The sequence below is a fragment of the Schistosoma mansoni genome, chromosome 4 (genome assembly GCF_000237925.1).
Source record: "Schistosoma mansoni strain Puerto Rico chromosome 4, complete genome".
NCBI classification, from domain to species: Eukaryota; Metazoa; Platyhelminthes; class Trematoda; order Strigeidida; family Schistosomatidae; genus Schistosoma; species Schistosoma mansoni.
In genome coordinates this window covers 98,393-117,607 of record NC_031498.1, presented here as the reverse complement: position 1 = coordinate 117,607, position 19,215 = coordinate 98,393, and the positions used below count along the sequence as shown (strand labels likewise).

General features: G+C 34.0%; 1 protein-coding gene and 1 non-coding gene across 2 annotated transcripts in view; one reads left to right on the top strand and one right to left on the bottom strand.

Annotated features, from left to right (window-relative positions):
- Positions 1–563: 563 nt before the first annotated feature.
- Positions 564–19,215, top strand: part of Smp_036020 (hypothetical protein) — a gene marked incomplete at its 3' end in the record, with an annotated part of 77,210 nt that continues 58,558 nt past the window's right edge. Inside the window, exon 1 of the mRNA XM_018796458.1 lies at positions 564–662. The remainder of the gene's footprint in view (positions 663–19,215) is intronic.
- On the bottom strand, positions 18,573–18,639 carry Smp_tRNA_00550_Pseudo_TTA.1.1. Its single transcript has one exon. It is a non-coding gene (tRNA).

The window sequence follows — 19,215 nt, the reverse complement described above, 5'->3', positions numbered from 1 at the left end:
CTATTCTGTCTACTGAAGTTAGAATGACTGAATAATAGATGTATCTTTTAACTGATCACAATCTGTTAACTGATTAAATCATTAATTCATTTGCTATTTTAATTATTCTTATATTCAACACATCACTTTTCCACACTTACATATGACATATAGATTGTTGTACTAATGATTGTACAGTTTCATAGTGTTTCTTATTTCATTACAAAATTAATGTTTTTTTCTACTTTGATTTTCAGCACCGTTCATCTATTTCCAATGGACTTAACTGTTAGTTAATTCAGTCAGTCAGTCACAACGCAGAACTTCGTACGTACGTACGTCACACTTGAACATCATTAATTTTAATTGAATTGATCAATGAGAAACACAATTCATAACAAACAGTTTTTTTATATTTTATTAGCAAAAAATTAAATTAAAAGAAAAACAACAAAACAAACAAACACACACATCAACCTTGTATCAATATAAGTACTATTCAGCTTATGAATTATAAACAATTCATTTATTCAATGTTACAATGTTACACAAATTATATTCATCTTTAATTGGATTAATTTATTCATTACTGTTACCATCATTATCATTATTATTATTGTTCTCTTTTGAAACTTCATTCATATCAATATGGATTAATGGACAATCTGTGAACAGTTTATCCAGTGAGTATTACAATTTATACTTTAAAATCTATGTTGACATGTAACTATGTGAATGGGTATGTTGTATGTACAGCTAACATCATTATCCTTTAGAGATGTAGTTTAATGTTAAGTTAACAACAAAGAAAAACGTACTTAATTCATGATGAATGTGCCGATTAAAATTTGATATTGAATTATATCTGATAAGATTCTAGAGAGAACTAATTATAATTTTTAGATTCATCAGTTATATATATATATATATATATAATTATGAGAAGGGGTTTCGTGGAGATTTCAACTATGAAAATACTAAATTTCCCATAATAATAATAATAATCATATGCTCACTAGTGACTGACTTCGAGAGGTAAATCCAGGAGTTCTAGTGAGAAGCAATGACCAGTGGAGTTCAAACCACGTATGTTGTGAGATATCAACTCACTGAAGACAATTGATGAACGGTTGCTCAACTTCGTGGATTGGTTGAAGTTAGACATAAACACCATGGGATGCCGACTCAGTGGTCTCTCGGTTAAGTGCTCTGGCGCGAGACTGGTGAGTCCTGGGTTCGAATCTTGCGAGGCGAGGTCGTGGATGCTCAATGCTGAGGATTCCCACAATAGAACGAAACGGCCGTCAAGCAGTGCTTCCAGGTTTTCCATGGTGGTGTAGCTTCAATTGACTCACGCTTTCAACTATGAAAATATATGTAATTCATTAGAATTTTTCAAGAAGTAAATCAAACTAAACTGGATAGAAAGTTTGTAACGTATTACCAATATAAATCAGAGTCTAGACTTTGATTGTGAAACATGGCCATTAAGAGTAGAAGATACTCGTAAGTTACCAGTACTTGACCACAGATGCCTTAGAAATATTGCTCGCATCTGCTGGGATAACCGGGTGAGTAATAGTGAGGTTAGATGCAGGGTATTAGGGAATGATGGTAAATCAGTTGATGAGGTTGTGGATCTTCATCGACTGAGATGGTTGGGCCACGTGTTACGTATGCCTGAACACCGATTACCACAAGAGTTGATGGCGGCCAAACCAAAACGTAGCATCAGTGCTTGAAGTCACTAACTTCTAATCTGAGCCATGTTGGTAGATGCAGACTACTTGGTTGGGGTCCGCATGACTATCGTAACCAATGGTTGGAGACTCTAAGTGACATGGCTCAGAATCGATCACAATGATGTAGGTGTATACATTCTTTGTCTTCCCTTAAACTGTGAGATTAAAATTGCTTCATATCTGTCTTTCCTCCTGTACTATATCCTCATATACAACCTTTCTTTTATATACTACCACCATTAAATTAACTACTTCTTTGAATTTGGTGTTCATCTTCTTGTACTAATTAGGTATGGTAACTTGGACCGATGCATAAATGTGCCTGGTGCTACGTTGTAGCTGACTGACTGACGACTAGACTTTGAGCAATATTTTGACTTTATGACAACAATCTTAATATAATATTGTAATAGATAATTGAAAGTGTTCAATATGTCGTAATAATAATAATTAATATTCAGTATTTGTTATAAGTATTGCTTTTGAAAATTAATAATCTTTTAATTTTAAAGTAATATAAATACACTGAATACATTGAACAATGTACTTTATTTAATTACCATTTAATTATATGGAAAAGATATTGATGCAAAGCTATGAATAAGGTAAGATTGAAACTAACCAAGTCACATCATCAGTAAATTGAATGTAGTGTAAATCATATTGACTAAGTCAGGTTATAGTATTTGAACTATGTAAGACAATCATAATCTTGAAAGAACAAGAAATCTGTCGTAATCGCTACATCTTTAATAAATTTTTCTCCACTGCTATTTTACTTATATGATCAATCTTATTTTATTATTGACTCTATCTTAATTCGCTGTTGTAAAATTGGAACACTATAATCCTACAAACCTCTAGTTTGCCTCTGTCCATTTTCTATTCGAATCTGTAATCATTTCTGACAGAATAACATTAATAAGTACAAAGTGTAGTGTTTTAAGTTTTGTTTTATATAGTTAAGATCATGAGTCAATTGAAGCTAGACCACCATGGAAAACCTGGAAGCACTGGACGGCCGTTTCTACCTATTGTGGGACTCCTCAGTGCGCATCCACGACCCCGCTTCACGAGATTCGAACCCAGGATCTACCAGTCTCGCGCCAGAGCATTTAACCGATAGACCACTGAGCCGGCTGTCATCCAACGATGTTAATATCTAACCTCAACCACTCCACGAAATTGCGCGATCAACTTCTATTGTACTGAGGTAGATACCTGTTTCTACCTGACATGAATTAGCTCCACTAGCCATGATTTCTCACCAGAACTCCAGGAATTACCTCATGGAGCCAGTCACTAGTGAGCATATGATCATGTCTTGTATCGGTTACAATTATAACTGATACATTGATATCTTTTACTAAAATGATTACAATTTATATGAAACACAACTTGATCATAAACATAACGATACCCCTTTTTAAAAGTTGTTCTTACGAATTTCAACTCTTATTTGTCTCATTTGTTCACTTTGAACTTTGAGTGATAGAACATGAAGTAGGTAGCAGTAACAGTTAGATTTATTTATTATTGTCCAAATCCCAAGTTGAATATTGTTCTTAATTTCTTCTCCTCCAATCTCATTTACTCCTTGTGAATTATATTTCTCGTACCTAGATTGTCATTGTAAGTGAGATTAATTAATTTCCTTCAGTTTTCATATCACTAACTTCATCTCTCTGTCTCTCTACGGTGACAGGAAGTACGTGAACTTTGAGTGATGCGAAGTTATGCTAGATTTTATGTTGATGATAACGCATTAATAAATTAGTTTATTAGTTACACAAGTCATGTAACTTAGTTTACTGTAACTCTAATTACCAGGTACAAATTTGATTGCTCTTCTTTATTCTGTATGCCCACGACAACACATGGGATTGAACTGAAATACTTCAAATCATTAAGGATAGCGTTATATGTCATCTGATGTGAAATATTCGTAGTTCTCTTAGCTCGATGTATCAACTGTTTTTGATTTTTTTGGATGAGTTTCTAGCTGATATCAACCAATGAAAAAATTTGTAATTTAAATTAAGCTACAATTAATTTAGGAAATTTTTACAAAATTTAGGTAAATTCTTAAAAGTATTGAGCTTCAGATAACAATAATAGTTTAATTTTTGCCATATAATATACAAAAAATGATCAGTCATGTTTTCTATTTAGATTCTATTCCAATCTAAAGAACAATCGACACTTTCAGTGACGTCCTTTGATTAGATAATAACAATAATAATAGGAATTAAGTCACATGTTCGAATTGATTTACTGTAGGGCTCTGGCTCGAGACTGGTAGATCCTGGGTTCGGATCTCGCGTGTGTTGGATCGTGGATGCGCACTGCTGAGGAGTCCCATAATAGGACGAAACGGCCGTCCAGTGCTTCCAGGTTTTCCATGGTGGTCTAGCTTCAATTTACTCATGATTTCAACTATGAAAAAAAAGTTACTGTAGATTAGCGATTATTATTAGGCATTTTGATGGTCAGTGTCAACGAATACAAGCTTCGTGATAATCACTGTTTATTGGGTAGTCGTTGTCTTACATTCTCTTCAAGTCAGTTTAACTTGTAGGGTTGAAAATTTTTTACTGATTGACTTGAGTTCAATCATCAGCGTTAACTTCCAGAAACATATGTGTTGTTTTGTAATCCAGTCTTAGTGGTAACACAAATTGATGGAAACGTGAATAAAATGTCCCCGTGGTAATACACGGTGAGACTCTGGTTGTTGCATCTCATTACCTTTTTATAAGCTCAAGAGGGATTAGATAAACATTGTTTTTTTTTATTTTCAACTCTCATTCAAAATTTTTTCCGTTTGATTTCTTTTCACTGTTCCTTGTATGATATTAATGATCCTGTTTCACTGTGAATTTGAATTCTGTTTTACTTACATTGGTTATGTGTCAAAAATTCAGCCTAGTAACTAATGTCCCTTTCCTTCGATATCGTTTACTCTGACTCTGATAAATTGTCCTGTATATTGATAACTGAATTTCAAATAGACTGTATCAACCAAATGACTTATCATATCACAACCAATGATAATTTATGACTAGTGAAAGTTGTACTGTTTGTAGTCATATTGTATCGCGATAATGACCATCATTTACCATAACCATGTTGTCTGACTGTCGACATTTTTAAGGATAAAAATGACTCCTTTCATTATAACGAAAAAAATTGTATAAGTTTCCTGATAATTAAATATCGAGCTGAAGGTATTTGATATCACAGATTGACTTTAGCTACCTCATTATTAAACTCAGGAGAGAATTGAAACTGTGTTTCGTTCTAGTCCCGGAATTTTTAGCAGTGCAAATCCATGAACCTTCAAAGTATTGGCCTTTGGGTTAGTCTGTTGGCAAGCTCTTTATTTTTAAACCACTGATTTGCCGTCGTCAATATGATAGTTACCAAAATTGATTTTTTGAAAATAGTAATTTATTTTTCTAATCAATGGATTTTGCCTTCGTTTCTGTACTTGTAATAACCACTGTATGATTGATAAAAAAACTAAAAAATCCCTGTTGGGATCCCCTCTTGCATGCAACTGAAGCCCTTCGAAAACCCCCGAGCAACTTTTTTTAATTACGCCTGTTACCCCTCGTGGAGGAGCACAGGTCGCTCACCAGTCCGAGCAACTAAACTGTCAATATTGAATTTTTCAATAGTTATTTGGCTTGAAATAAACTGACAACATAAAAAAATGGTGAGAGGGAGATATTTTCTAAGAGAAAAAGAAACCTTTCATTTTCGTGATTGAATTATCCAACATTTTCTCCTTAGACAGACCATAAATAATTCAAGTACATTAAAATAAGTCAATTAAAAATGCACATTACATGATATAACTCAAATAGACAAAATTTGGCCCATAATAATTAACCAAATTTCAAACTGTACTTATTACTTTCATTTAGTATTGTTTGTTTGAATCGATGGGAAGATCCAAACAAACAATACTAAATGAATTTAAATTTCACCCCATCGCACAAGCAAGTGGCTATCAAGACTCAGTGACCGAGTGGATAACGCAATGGCGTTTGAAGCGAAAGTTATTGGGTTCGAGTCCCAGAGTGAACATCAACAAGTCTGAGATGGAGGTACATCCAGCTAACGAGTCCCAAATAGGACGAAACGCTTGTCAAACTGGATTCTACTGCTAGCCACTATCCGTCTTTGGACTTATTACTTTTACAAAAATTTTCTAATAAAGAATTTAATCGAATGGTCAAAGGTGAACTGAGGTCAGCCCATAAAGGTCTTCTTAAAAGCAGTATGTTAAAACGATAATTATATATACTCTCCCCCCCCCAAAAAAAACTTATAAAATGTCAAGCAAAACATTAAGTTTATTTGCATAATTAATAAGAAAAAATTGTTACAACTCACCTTCTTTGATTTTCCCAATCTTAATCACCCAATTAAATGATTTGAATGAATATTCATTTAGTTTGAAGAATCTTTTGATCATCATGAGCTGATGGTTGGATAACTGTATATATTTTTTATTTTATAATACCTAAGGAATGTACATGACAATTACACTTGAGATTTAATCTAGATTTTAAACCAACAACTTGTATTTTCCAACTTCAATGATATACCATAGTTATAATTCAGTGTCATTTGTAACTAACTGTTAACCATGTCAGGAATGTGATTTACTGTTGTTTGGTGAAAATGTTGATGCATTTCGGTTTGTATATTTATAATTAAATACTACTGTTAGTCAGTCATTTCATATTTTAGACAACTTGCTTACAGAATTCATGGTAGGAAGCTCTATACACTTAGCAAAGGTCTCACCAGTAATCCACTATAATATTAAACTGAACAGCTGAAAAGATCTCACCATAGTTCAAAAGACATGAAACTATGGTAAAAGTGGTTTCTTTTCATAAAGATATTGAAAAAGAAATTTATTTCCAGTCTATACTTTATTAGATATGTAGTCAAAACAGAAATATTCACGAATTTTCAGTGTTCAATAGATTAAATTTCTTCTTCACAAAAGGTATTCATTAAGTTTGTATCTTTCATAGTTGAAATCATGAGTCAATTGAAGCTAGACCATCACGGAAAATCTGGATGCCGGCTCAGTGGTCTCTCGGTTAAGTGCTCTGGCGCGAGACTGGTAGGTCCTGGGTTCGAATCTCGCTCGCGAGGCGGGATCGTGAATGCGCACTGCTGAAGAGTCCTACAACAGGACGAAACGACAGTCCAGTGCTTCCAGGTTTTCGATGGTGGTCTAGCTTCAACTGACTCATGATTTCAACTATGAAAAATACTGAAATCTCCACAAAACCCCTTCTAATTTTGTATCATAACAAATCCTCCTTATACTATAATCTTAATAACAGCAGCAACAAAAAAAGTGAAGTAAATTTCAAAAAAACAGGGAAATGACTTTGTCTGTAAACTTTTCAATTCAAGTTACCTTCCTATTTGAAACAACATCAATTCAAATCAAACTTGATTAGTGTAAGTTGTTCAAGCCTAAATTTTACAGTTACATGACAATTGATGAAAGTTGAGATAGTTAGATATTTTTCTTCTAAACTTCAACTACTGTCAAAAATATTTCAATGTCATAAATGTATATGTTCAGGAAAAAAATCTTTTCATTTTTTTCTGATTTCCTTTAAATGTTCTCTAAAAAATTTCACTAATATTTTAATTTGTACATTGAACATAGGGATGACTAGTGATTGTTGGATTGTTAACCACCTCAATCAGTTTTTTGAAAGTTCGAACACTCATAGTCATGTTATTCTGTCATTATAACCCCATGCTATCACCAATACTACTGTATAAATTTATGTAAGTAAGTTGATTCTTTGATTTGCGTCTTCCATTGATAAAATTGTCAGACTAATAAAAGTAAACTCATAATCCGAGGGCGAAGTCGGGCTGGTGGTGACCTTACTGAAGTATGACGGAGGTAACGTGTTTCTCTCAGGCTGAAGACATTTTCAGTGATGCTGGCTTCTTACAAATGAAGAGGTCAGGAAAGATCGGCCCTAACAGTGTTTCACTTCGTCTTACCCCATGGACCTCCGTCTCTGGCAGTGGGGGTCTCTTAAGCACGGAGCTAACAAATCGCAAGGGTTTCTTTGAACTATTGCTCATATACTTTGAGACAACCGAGTTAACAATTCTGAGGTTAGACACAGAGTACTACATGGTTATGGTAAATCGACTGACGAGGTGGTGAAACCTTAACGGCTGAGATGGTTGAAACTATCAAATCCAATTTATTAAATTTATTGCTTTGATCTGTTTTATCATAATTCACAAATAATATTTGTTTACTATGCACTAGTATGACAATTGTGTGTTTTTGCATAGATATTTCTTGAGTACTGTTTTCGTTTACAGTAAAAGGAGCTGTAGTAGTGATTGCTGTGATGACAAATCCTGTACCGTAATCAATGTCGATAATGATAACAATAATAAAATTGTTATCAATCTAGTCAACATTGTCATTGCAGGTAATCACACCTACTGATTTTCGATAATAACAGTTGAAGTTAGACATTAACACCGTTGGATGCCAGTCAGCTTAGTGGTCTAGAGGTTAAGGGCTCTGGCGCGAGACTGGTAGGTTCTGGGTTCGAATCTCGCTCGCGAGGCGCGATCGTGGATGCGCACTGCTGAGGAGTTCTATAATAGGACGAAACGGCCGTGCAGTACCTCCAGGTTTTCCATGGTGGTCCAGCTTCAATTGACTCACGTTTTCAACTGTGAAAATACTAAATCTCCACAAAACTCCTTCTGATAAATAACAATAACGATAAAAATATTCTTTGATCAACTATAATTATTTAAATAGAAAATGAAGAACATGTAAAGTAAATCTGGAGAATGAATGGTATTAATGAAAGGAAAAAGTTAATATGAGTCTAGAAAATTAGTGAACTTTTCTGAGGACAGTAATTTTTTAAATCACTAGTCTGTACCAGTCTGGCAGTTAATTAAACTTCATCTACATTTACCAGAAGACCAATCTAAGCACATCACACTTACAATTTATTTAGTAAACACTAAATTTTGAAATGTAGATTTATTCTTGATACCAGTTTTTAAAAGTTAGTTCATCCACAGGATGATAGGCATATGTTTGCTTGTTAGAAGTTAGATTTAGCGGATACTTTCATCATCTTAGTGTAATATGATAAATGAAAGTCAGCAATTACCTATAAGTTGGAGAACTAATAAAACCCATTGATATTAACCTTTTCATTTATTATCAGCTCAGTACACTATTGACTCAAACTAAATTTGAACGTTCGAACATCTATTACTTAAATCTATGCATAGAATCAGCTCATTATTTCGTCGAAGGAATCAATACAGGTGGTGGGAAAGAAGGAACAGGAGTAATAAGAAAATAACAGTCTTACTAGATGTCTTGTTAACTCTATTATGAAAGAAAATTACTTCACGAATCTACAAGTGTGATGCTATAGATAATCAAAATTTGTCAGCAGGATGAAATAAATATGAATAAACTAGAAGGAGTGACCTACTGACAGAATATGGATGGTCTATGAAAAGAGATGATTGGAGACTGAATTATTGAGTGACTAAGTTTAAAAGATTGGTTCTTTATTTATCTGGTTGTTGCTTTCATTCTTGCATCGACACCTGAACTAATAATGGGGAGTGAAGTAGTTGAGCGTGTTGACAGCTTCACTTATCTTGGGAGTCTCATCAGCCCTTGTGGTCTGGTGTGTGACGAAATCTTAGCACGGATACAGAAGGCTCGACTAGCTTTCGCCAACTTGCGTCATTTATGGCGTAGGCGAGATATCCGTCTAGCAACAAAAGGACGGGTTTACTGTGCAACAGTTCGTTCCGTCCTACTTTATGGCAGTGAAACATGGCCGATAAGAGCAGAGGATATTCGTAGGCTACTAGTGTTCGATCATAGGTGTCTTCGACGCATTGCTCGTATATCCTAGGACCACCGGGAAAGTAATGCAGATGTTAGGAAACGGGTACTAGGTAAGGATGGCAAATCGATTGATGAAGTAATGAAACTTCATCAGTTGAGATGGCTGGGACATGTGTTACGTATGCCCAACCACCGACTGCCCCGACGTGCAATGCTTTATGGTGTAGGAGTAGGTTGGAAGAAAGCTAGGGGCGGCCAGACCAAAACATGGCATAAATCCATGAAGTCGCTGACAAGTGGACTGGGCCATGTTGGTAGGTGTAGACTACCTGGTTGGGATTCGCGAGATGATAGCAATCGATGGTTAGAGACCTTGAATGACATGGTTCAAAATCGTTTGCAATAGCGTAGGTGCATTCACTCTTTGTGTTCTACCAAATTCTAATCTTCTTAATTCTTCATGTCCGTACCTTTTTTCTCTTTCCAAATTTATTTCACCGTATTATACTCCTACAATAACATCTTCAAACCCTTATCTTTCACATAATACTTATACTCTTACTACTTCTACCACTATGGGATCTGAATCGACAACTTCATGTCTGTGCTAATGTGGTATGGCAACTCGAACTGATGTACGTACGTACGAAGTTCTACGTTGTAACTGACTGACTGACTGCTTTCATTCTTGAACTTTTCTTGTTGAGTTCGGTTTTTTTACTTCCCTATTTCTCCTAAATGATTGTGTGTGTGTGTGTTTGCTTGCATCGTGTATTATAAATTGGCGCCATATTCTTAAATAACCAATCGCTCAATCATTTTATTTATAGAATATTATTATTGTCATACACAACTTCTGTTGTCTCATTAACCCTTATCATAATGATAATTCTTTATTATTTCTTTATCTATCTCTCTGCTTTTCGTTTTTTTTTATACAAATATGTATGTGATTTAGTAGAATGATTCATATAATAATGAGAACAATCAGTGAATTGACAGTTCTGTTTATACATTATTATTTTAAGTTGACATTGAAGTGTAACTCTCTATAACCCATTAATGTATCTCTGTTTAAATGTGAGTATACATTGCTCCCTATTTCAATATAATGCAAATATGAATCACATTAACCAATATAACGATTGAGAGGAAGTGAATAGAAATGAGATAATTAAGATTAGAAATGTAAGGGTTGGTATTTTTAAAAAAAAGAACAGGAAAGTGAGTTGTGTATATGGATAATTGTGTGACTAGGTAAATGGTTTCCAAGTATGTGTGCGTGTGTGTGTGTACGTGTGCGCGAAACTATCGCTTTAGTAACCCATTTAAGCATAATCCATCATAGTTATGCGATTAATTGCATGATGCATCCGTACAGATATATATATTTACTGATTGATTTATGAATGCAATTTATTATTGTCATTTACTCATTAACATTTTTCTGTCAATATGATATGAGTAACTTTCAAAAAAAAAGTTGATCTATTATTATGTTTGCATTCTCTACTTTCCTTTAATGCTCATTCAAATTCGTATCTCATTAATAACTAAGTTGTTATTGAATTGTCATTCATTGTTCAATGCACACTGATTTCTATTTTATTGTTATATAACATATTTTGATGTAGGTTTGTTCTCTGAGCTCGGGTAGAAGTCTACCCAACTTCTACCTGAAGTTTGTGCTGATGATGTCGTTCAGAAGGACGATGAAAGCTCCACGACCAAACCATCCAGCTCAGAGAACAAACCTACATCAAAATCACCCACTTGAGCTACAAATCTTCTCCACCATCTTAAATAACATATTGTATATCTAATAAAACATCCTACTGTCAATAATACTACTAATAATAGTACGTTATTACTTTACAATTTCAATTTTGTAATAATGATTATTATGATTGGTACTATGTGGAATATCAATGTCTTTTTGAAATAAGGTTTGGAGACATTTTGGACAGGTAAACAATAGAGGTAGGTATCTGTCAGTATTGGCCTTAAAACTATTATTATCATCGCCGTATACTTTGGGTTGATCACGATAATGACCTTGAAGTGAGATCATAATATTTTTATGGTAAAATAAAAATGAATTTTGAATAACATCTATATAATGGAATAATTTTTTTAGATTTAAAAGTAGTTTTCATCACAAACGTTAAGAAAATTAGATAGTTGTTTTCTTTAGGGTTCGACATTTCGTAACATTGGGCGAATAATCTCACGTGTTGTATTTAATAAACGGTTTTCAGACCTCATAACGAACACAGAATGGGAACCAAAACGATTCATAATTTGAACTTTGTTTGTGGAAGAATTTAATTCTGAGTACTTTAGGCATATGGTTATGGTCTTCTTCTTAAGACAATTAGTTTTATAGTCATTAGACACTAGTAGTTGAAGAGAGCTGGTCGTTCATCATTGTCATATCATTGGATGGTTTATGTGAGATGTAGCTTTTCCTTTAGTTAGCTACTTCAGTAACCTTATGTTCATCTATTTCTCCCTCTATTCAAATATATTTTTTTAATCCCAACATTTATCACTGTCTTTGTTGTTTGATTTCAAGATGTCATACTTGGTGTTCTCCTATCAGTATCTTCGATATCTGTCTTATTTAGAATATCTTCAATCATATCGCTTATTTCAGTCTAATTTAGTTCCATTTCGTATTCCGTGACACAAAGCTTTAAAGCCAATAAGTTAGCCGTAACTACTCAACGTTCCAAATACTTGTTCCCAATTCAAAATGAAATGAAAAAGTCAAACTTAAAAACTAAGTACATATTATGATTTTTTTTAAAGGGTAGTTGTTGTGCTACTTGACTATTTAAGGTGGGTTCGACCTTTCAAAATCAAGGGTTAAAATTCAAATGATTTAACCATGAAACTATTACTCCTACTAGATCTTTTATGCCACGATCCACTTCACCTTCTTTAATATTTTCATTCAAATAGTATCCTTATCTCTCACGTTTTAAAAGCATGGTGTAAATCGGACTAATCAAATCTTATTTGTCTATAAATTAAATTCCACCAAAGATTCACATGGTTCAAAAATTATGATGTCAATACCTCCTTTTTTTTACATTTCATATGTTATCCTCATACAGTAACACTGAAATCCATCCATATGTATTCATATCCAAAATGAATCTGAAATATTCCTGGCTTTAAACTAAAGCTTCAGGGTATCCTTTCTTTAAAATCGATAGGGAGATATAATTATTTAAACATCATAAATTAGTAGAGCTTCTTTTTAAAAAGTTGCATTTTGAAAATGATTGCTGAAAATCGATTTCTCACTTTGGATCTTTTTGGTTTTTTTCAAGTGCAAACCGATTCCTCAAGAGACTAAGTTTTTTTTGGTGAAACAGTTTGTATCGGTTGTTTTATATAGAAAAAAGTAAGTTTAGTTTTCATTTTTATTTGCATAATTTATCAGTTCAGTAGTATATGGTTAAAGTGACTGAATTTAATTTGGTAATTTATGTACTATGAAGAATCAGTTAAACCTATCAATTGAAACTATCTTGACCTTCTACCACTGTTGAGCTCCATATTAATGTGACACAATCATAACGATATAATAAGGTGCAAAAATATACCCCTTAAATTATTCCTTTAGATCTAACATTACTGAACTTCACAAACCAAAGTAGATCATTTCCTTAGGGTATCATTCTCTGGGTCTCATCTAATCCACAAAATTTGTTACTTCTATATTGTAGGAAGGTTCTCATTATGTAAAGTTAGCGACTAACATTTCTAAAGATGTTGCTAAAATACAGTCGTTTCAAAGAGCGTTTCGAGACGAAAAACGAACTCATATTACGATTTGCTTTACTACAGCACTGATATAATGTTAATTTCAATCGGTTCATATGATATAGTTCGTTTTGTCTAAATAAAATATATATGTATAATATGAACAGAGAAAGAAAGAACAGGAGGGATTTTTAATGAAATCCCCTTAAGCGTAATTTATTTTGTCTGTTTTTATCTTTCAAAAATCGCATCCATCCATCCATACATACATACACACACACACCCAAATGAATTCCAAATCATTTCCATATGTCCATGTCTTTCTATGCAAGTTTACGAATTATGATATTGTACTGTGAATTTTGACATGTTTAACAAATGTGAACATACTTTTTTCTCTCTTCTTTTTCTTCTTCTTCTTTATATGATGAACAAACTTAATAAATTTTACAGACTACCATATCGAATGTTTATCAAATTTGCATAGTGATATACCTTTGGAAAAAATTAGGGTAGTTTTTATCATAGGGATAAATAAATTTTTTTTCAAAAAGAATTATGAGGAACCATAAAGTGTTTTCAGTGATTATTTCTTAGTTTAGTTTAGTAATATTTATTATATTAGACTATTGTATGTAAGACGTAAGTGCTTGAGCAGCTTTCACACTGCGAGGCATTGAATCCTATCCCTGCTTGACGTAATGATTTAAAAAGCCCCCAAATGCCCTGGTACGGCTGAGAGTGGGGAGAGTCCGCTCTCTCTCTCTCGAAATGTTCTTACATGGCCACACGTATATAGCCTCTACCAGGGAAGTCCTACTCACTGCCTTCTCGTGGCACCGGTGTTGTTTACAAAATTGAGAGGAAGAAAGGCGAATATCCGGCGCTATAACCGGGTTGGTGGACACGGATAGTTCACCTAGGGAAGTTGGAAAACCGTGATTCCAAACCAATGGTGCACATGGTCTGACTCCAGTATCCTGAGGGAACAAATAGCGTATGAATCAATAGTTGGTCACCGGCTACCATGGGACTGCATCTCCTCACGATGCTCCACTACCTTGTGGATCAGATCTTTAGTTCAAAGGCTCGGGATGTGGCCCCCCAAGAAAACCACCTGCTTCAGTTTGGGGACATGGGCAGTATCACAGCCCTCACACAAATCAAATGACATTTGTGTGGTGCATATTTATCTGGTGCTTCCTCGTACCAATATTTATGTGTTTAAATAAAATGTAAAATAAAATGTATGTAAGAACTAACTTTAACGTCTTCAGGATTTTAAAGTAACCAGTGAATTGGTAGAATCCAATGAGTCATTTTGTAGTAGAGTAGTAGAGTGATTGTTGTTAGCGTCTGAAACCTGTTCTGACTTAAATCTATTTGATTGATTTCGGATGTCATAAATGCTGACGAAAAGTTTATTAAATTTGTCTTGAGACAAACATTCAAACACCACTAGTTTTTTATCCTGATGTTAAGAGGTTGAAGACAATCATCAGAAACCTTTGGATATGTTTTATACCAGTTATTGCTCATCAGCAAGGATTCTCCTTAATGTTTAGAGATACTGGTTATCCCCATGTGGTTCTATTTCGCTCGATGCTAATCACAGAAGTTATTCAACCTTAAATCCTTTAAGAATTAATAGTTTTCTGAACATTACAGAAACGCTGTACTGAAGACTGCCGTCTATCATAGATCTGCAGCGTAGGGATTACTTACTACTGAATTTAATAACTTGAAATCAAACAAAAGTGTACCATGATTTTGGGTAACTTAAACTAGTGACTATACTCCAATTCGATTGTTACTGAGAGTTAAACAAAACTGACATAGAATACTACTAATCAGTGGTCAGTTAACGTAAAAACCTAGTCACTCAAAAAAACTTGCTATGTCAACCAATGGTTTGGTTAGTAATTACAAGCAAAGTTGTCATGGTAAACAGATAATCATTTATCATTTTTTAAAAGATTTCATAAGAATTGTCTGTCACACTAAATATTCTACAATTAACATTACTCACCAATTATTTTTTTATAAAAGACGCTCAGAGAACAAAACTCCAAAATTATTCCAAGGGACAACTGCTTGAGGTCGGTCACACACGACTTTTTTGTGTTAGCTCCGTACTTGTTGGGACCTTACCGCTGGAGACGGATATCGGTGGGATAAGGCGAGATGTGCATTTTTAGGGTCGACCTTTTCTAATCCCACCCCTTCTTGTGGGAAGGTAGCACAGCTGTTATACTGGTTATCTGAAGGAGACACCTTACTGCCGTCACACCTCTGTACAGTCATCAGTACGACTTTACCTTCAAACCTTTGGTTTGCTGCTTTTAGTTTTGGCGCTCTTCAACCGACCTGTCTGGCATGGTAGGACATTGAGGAACGATTGTTCCAGCCAGTATAGCTCGATTGGTTCATCACCATAGGCAAGCCCAACCACTACGTCAAGGTAGCAGCAACGGTCGGGATCCGTTACAAACCTTTACAACAGTTTTCTATGGGTCGTAGTAAGACTATCTTTAATATTAAGTATATTCTCATGTTTGTTGATATTACAGTATCGTTAACCATGACATCAATGTTCAGATTACGATAAGACTAAATATTTAAATTAGATTGATGAGATTAGTAAATAAAATTAAGCACGCCCTAGAAATTTTTCACATGACAAATGGGCTTGTTTTCAACAGTAGGTCATGTTCAGTAGTAGATTTAAAATATTCTAATATAATTAGACAGGTAAAAGAATATAAAAAAATTGTAGTATCTGGTGCTATTAATCTACTCCCCAAATAAATATAACTGACATTTTATCTTTATTAAAAGACCACACTAGTTGCATCATTTTTCCCTTAGTGAAAAGAAAAGGGTAAAAATGACATATTGGCATTTGACTGATTAAATTTTAACCTGACAATTCTTATGTACAATCAAAGTAACTATGAATTAACAATTGTGTTTACTCCTCCTCTCCTATATACTAACTACATTGGGCACCTATATTTAAATTCTTTAGATTCTCCTTACACTGACCGTTGAAGTAATCTTAGCTTACATTTTTTTTTGTCAAATGGTATCATTAATTTGTAAACATTAGATTTTAACCCACTAATAAGTGACCATATTCAGAAGGGATTTTGTGGAGATTTCAGTATTTTTCAAAGTTGAAATCATGAGTCAGTTGAAGCTAGACCACCATCGAAAACCTGGAAGCACTGGACAGCCGTTTCATCCTATTATGGGACTCCTCAGCAGTGCGCATCCACGATCCCGTCTCGGGAGCGAGATTCGAACCCAGGACCTACCAGTCTCGAACCGGAGCCCTTAACCGATAGACCACTGAGCCGGCATCCAACCATATTATTGAAAAATAACTAAATACTTATAAATTTACTAGTTCATCATTTCTGCTCCTCCTCTTATATTGAACACATTGAACAAGTACAACACCAGCAAGTCACTTGAACTTCATGTCATTTTCTTCTTTTCTTTGTTTTTTTTCTAAACTTTTCTCTGCACAAACCTTATCTATCCTGTTTATTTAATTCAGTTTATTTAGAATATGATACGTTAGTTTTTCTCTAACTATTTTTGGGCGCCATGGGATTTCAGATTTTTTTTAAATTTTCGTTTGACACATAGTATATGATGAATTTAAAAAAAAAGAATCTTTCTTAGTGTTTTATGTTTTGATTGGTATTATTATAACTATTCCCGTTGCTATTACCATTATTAGTAGTAATAGTAATGGTAATGGTAATAGTAGTGGTGATATTAGTAGTAGTAGTAATGATCGTAGTAGTAGTAATGGTAGTAGTGGTGGTAGCCTGACTGTTTAAACCTTTAATATACACTATGCATATACATGATTAACTCTTATTATAACAACTGATGGGTATCTCAGTGTTTACATATATAGATGAGGTTTTTCCTACACTGACCTTGTTCATTATGTGTGCGTGCGTATTTGTTCTATTTGTTAGATTTTATTTTCAACGTCACAACAAACGTGCTTAAATTAAAAAAAATCCCCTTGAGGGAAAAGTTCCATCATCTTGACATAATTATTAAGTGTATTTTCTTATACCTTTTGTTTCAAAGGAAATACTACATTTGAAGTGGAATCAAAAGGGAATGGTTAATGAGTAATTCAATATGATATCTACGTTATAATGATATGCTATGTGTGTGTGTGTGTGTTAATCCAAGTACGTAGATGAATGATCATGTATTACTATCGATTTGCCATCCCTCTTCGAGATTTCTGTTTTTGATTAACTAATATCATTATTATCGTCAGTATTAACAACAAACATAACACGTGCTTCAATACTTTTACTCTCTTACGTTTTCTTTAAGGGTTACAGAACTATTGTCATGATGTTTTTCGTTTCATGTTTCTTTTTTACGTCTAATCACATAAATATGATATTCAACTATTGCTTGGCTTGTTTGTGTAGTTTTTATGTATATACACATGATTGGAGTTGTGTGTTGTATGTTGTTAATGAAGAGAGTAAGCAAGAGGTTAGAGGTAAAACCTAATACAAGGTCACAATTAGAAATGAAATGAAAATTAATCACCTTTAATTCAAATAGACATTATATGACTGGAAAATGAAATTCTCCTTATTTTATTTAGTTAAACTAGAATTTTAAGGAACAGAAATGATTATAAAATAACCAATTAGAACGAATGTCTAAATTAGATTCAAGAGATGATCTGTTAGATATTCAGTTTTCACTTCGATATTACTTATATTTTGATCAATACCCAATCAACTAATTAGTTTTGCTTTCAACTTCAAATTTGTAAGTGATAAACCACTGGATCAATAGTAAACGAAAAATATGACATCGATCAATGTAGTGATTGATAGCTGAACTTAGTATTGTTGAGACTTACTGAATACTTTGTTCGGGCCTGATGCATAAAACGGTAGTGAGTAGTTAAGGTGCCTAAGTTGCATAAATACATTTATCCTTTATATTTTCCTTTACATTTTGAAATTCAGAATTTATAGTGTTATTATTATTTCGTAACTTTTATATATTAAGCAAAGATGGATAGTGGATAGCAATGGAATCCAGTTTGACGCGCGTTTCGTCCTATTTGGGACTCGTCAGCTGGATGTATCTGCATCTGAGAGTTGATGTTCACTCTGGGACTCGAACCCATTACCTTTCGCTTTAAATGCCATCACGTTATCCACTCGGCCACTGAGTCCTAATAGCCACTTGCTTGTGCAATGGGGTGAAGTTTAAATTCATTTAGTATTTTTTGTTTGAATCTTCCCATTGATGTTTTAGGACTGCAACTGGTCAGTCTCTAATTGGCATATATGCATACTGTACGTATTGCCTCAATATAGCCTTAATTCACAAGCATGGTAAGCATGGTAAGGCTATATCGAGGCAATACGCATAGTATGCACATATGTCAGTCAGCTACAACGTAGGACCAGGCACATATATGCATCGGTCCAAGTTGCCATACCTCGTTAGAACAACAAGATGAACACCGGATTCATAGAAATAGTTAATTTAGTGGTGGTGGTAGTATATAAATTATAGGTTGTATATAAGGATATAGTACAGGAAGGGAGATATGAAGCAATTTTAATCTCAAGGTTTAAAAGAAGATAAAGAGTGTATACACCTACGCCATTGTGATCGATTGTGAGCCATGTCACACAGAGTCTCCAACCATTGGTTACGATAGTCACGCGGACCCCAACCAGGTAGTCTGCATATGCACATATGCCAATTAGACTGACCAGTTGCAGTCCTAAAACATCA